At 45.7% G+C, this 2671-nt stretch overlaps 1 protein-coding gene and 1 long non-coding RNA gene across 4 annotated transcripts in view; both read right to left on the minus strand.

The window, feature by feature from the left end:
* The window catches only part of CCDC102B (coiled-coil domain containing 102B), a 420613-nt gene that overhangs the window by 47697 nt on the left and 370245 nt on the right, over positions 1 to 2671 (minus strand). The window lies entirely within an intron of this gene.
* LOC106723008 overlaps positions 715 to 2671 on the minus strand; it is an 8561-nt gene continuing 6604 nt past the window's right edge. The window contains exon 2 of the long non-coding RNA XR_001359008.1: positions 715 to 2046. This is a non-coding gene — a long non-coding RNA (uncharacterized LOC106723008). The remainder of the gene's footprint in view (positions 2047 to 2671) is intronic.

Consider the following 2671-nt stretch of genomic DNA (forward strand, 5'->3'; position numbering starts at 1 on the left):
AAAAAAAAAAGGATCAGGTCCCTTGTTGTAACGTGATGGAAAAATTGAAACAATGGGTTTCAATTAAAAAGCCACTGTTTCAATTTAGGGGTCATACAATAAAACCCTGATCCCTGTCGTGTGTAAGTGCCCCAAGATAGAATGCTAGTAGCAGTTTCAGCAACTCAGGGCATTGTTCTTTATAAGAACCAATTTAATTATAACTAAAAACCTACCTAAGTAAGAGCAGCTGCCCTCTGATTTCACAGTCCTGGCAAGGCACCATTTTTGTAGCAGAGTGCAGTAGAAACCCCCGTCTCTTATGGGCCAAGGGGTGCCGGAAGTCCTGCCCCATCCTTGAAAACTGCCAGGGCTTGCTTATTGATGCAGCAATGGCTCCCCCAAGGTTTGATCAGGGGATTAAGCCTGAGGAAGCCATTAACTGCTGCACTATTAAAAGGCCTTCTCAGGTCATTAGCTGCATCCTGGGGAAGCCATTATCTGGGTCCTAAACTGTTTGCTACTGCAGCAAATAATGCCTTCCTCATCCTTGACTAGGGGATTACCACATTAGCAAGCAGTCTAGGATGTGGTTAATGGCTTCACCGGGCTTAATCCCCTGATCAAGCCCATGAAAGCCATTCATTGCCATGTTATTATTAAAGCAGTCTAAGCATCTATTTAATCTGTAAAATGAAATATCCTATTAAAATGGACACCATGAATTGCAAGTAATACCAACGATATACACTTTATTAAAAAATATCAACTTATATACACTTTATTAAATAATACCATCTAAGCACTAAGTGAAATTCTAAATTGAAATATTCTATGAAAATAAAAGCTGTACTATGCACAACATGAATTGTAACTAACACCAACTGTATACACTTTGTTAATGGACATTATTAAAAGGAATTTACTGAAACTGAATGCTGCTAACCTTAAGAAGGGCATATCAGGCTATGTATTAAACTGAAGCATGGTGCACCCAGCCACAGTGACTAGAGACATTCTCTGCCTCTGTGGGTTGCACACTTGTCCATACACAGAGATGGCATGCTCAGTGTTCAATAATTTCATTGGAATGGTGAGGAAGCATCGTGCTCATGGTGTAAAGATGTGGAAACCGGTCATAGACGGAGTCCCAGAACACAGGCATGGATACAGGAATCTGGCACTCTGATGAAGTTCATGTAGGCAGCACATTCATTGCCATGCTGTTTCCCCCATCCTGGGATTGCACAACTCAGCAGAGACACCTGGTTGGGGTTCAATATGTGAACAGCACTAAGGAGGCAGCTGGCTGTCTGAGCTGTGGTGGCAGTAATGGTTCATACCTGTAGTAATGGTTCAACTTCGTAGCTATTGCCTGGAACAGTTCCCTTCTGCACTGGTTTTCACAGGGGCAGCTTGCCAGTTCTTGCAATGCCCTGTCTTTGACCCAGCTTAACAAGTCCATCACCTTGCTGTGTGTGTGGTGGATAACAGCCTGCCAGCCTTCAAACCAGATCAGAAGCTGAATGAACCAGGTGGCATTGTTAGGCACAAACGTCACTTGATTTTGAATGTTGCCTCATCCTAGATCACAAAGCTTGAGTATTTGCTGTGTGCTGAGTGGAATTTCAAGCTCCTCACTTACAAAGTGCTGGTAGTGCTGCATAGGCTTGGCATGGTAATGGACCACAGTGCACCAGGAATTCCACCGTGTGAGTACAGGCTCTGGTAGCAGCAACAGTGTCACATGAATCCTGACTTTGACTGGCAACTGACTCCCTGTACCAGACCTTATGGCCTGGACAGTGCTTGAAGGCTTTCTTGAAGGAAGACACCAGGCTATCCACCTTGGGGAACTACAGGCACTGGATGTCACTTATTAGGGATCAGAATGTAGACATTGCAGGTGACATGGACAGCGCTGAAAGGACAAAGTGGCTTGCTTCTTTATCTGATCTTCAATCTGTGCAAAAGCCTTCCTCTTCATGTGTACCTCAGACTTGAAGTTACATTGCAGGAGGTACAGAAGAGTCAGCCTTTGTTTGTATGCAAGGTCCCTGCAGGTTTCTGTGAAAAAAATCACAAAATTGCAATTTTGGTAGGTCCCTAATTATCACACGGATTACTCATGTTATTGCCTAGAGTGTGGCACAGGAAACATGGTTGCACTTATGAGTTTAGTCAGACCCATGGAAAGAAGAGACTAGGGCTTTGTACAGATATTACAGCCAGAAGTTTGGTGGTTTAGATGGGGTTAAAAATGGCCCTCCAATCTAACTTAGTAATTAGATAGGTGCAAAGAGCTTGAGCGAGGTGGCTTAGGGTAGGGGGAATGGCAAACGGGATACAGGAGCTAGTAGGGGGTGATGTGGGGGGGTTCAAGGGTCTAGCAGGCCTGTGGGGAGGGTCAGAATTGGGGGGGGGGGCTAGCAGTGGGGTTGGGAAGGATTGGGAGGGGTTGGCAGGACTGGAAAGGCTCTTTGATCCCACCAAACCCCCCCCAGACTCCTCAATGACACGGAACAGTCCCTGATCCCACATACTGCTCCTGGAGCCAGTTTTACCAACATTCTTGGGTCTCAGAGCTTGACTGAAGTAAGTTTAGGTGGGGGAAGGGGCAGGTGAATTGGGGGAACTGGATGTTGCCTGGGGAGGGACTGTGGGGGCTGGGGTGTGTGTGTGTGTGTGTGGT

Source organism: Alligator sinensis, unplaced genomic scaffold, assembly GCF_000455745.1.
Source record: "Alligator sinensis unplaced genomic scaffold, ASM45574v1 scaffold488_1, whole genome shotgun sequence".
NCBI classification, from domain to species: domain Eukaryota; kingdom Metazoa; phylum Chordata; order Crocodylia; family Alligatoridae; genus Alligator; species Alligator sinensis.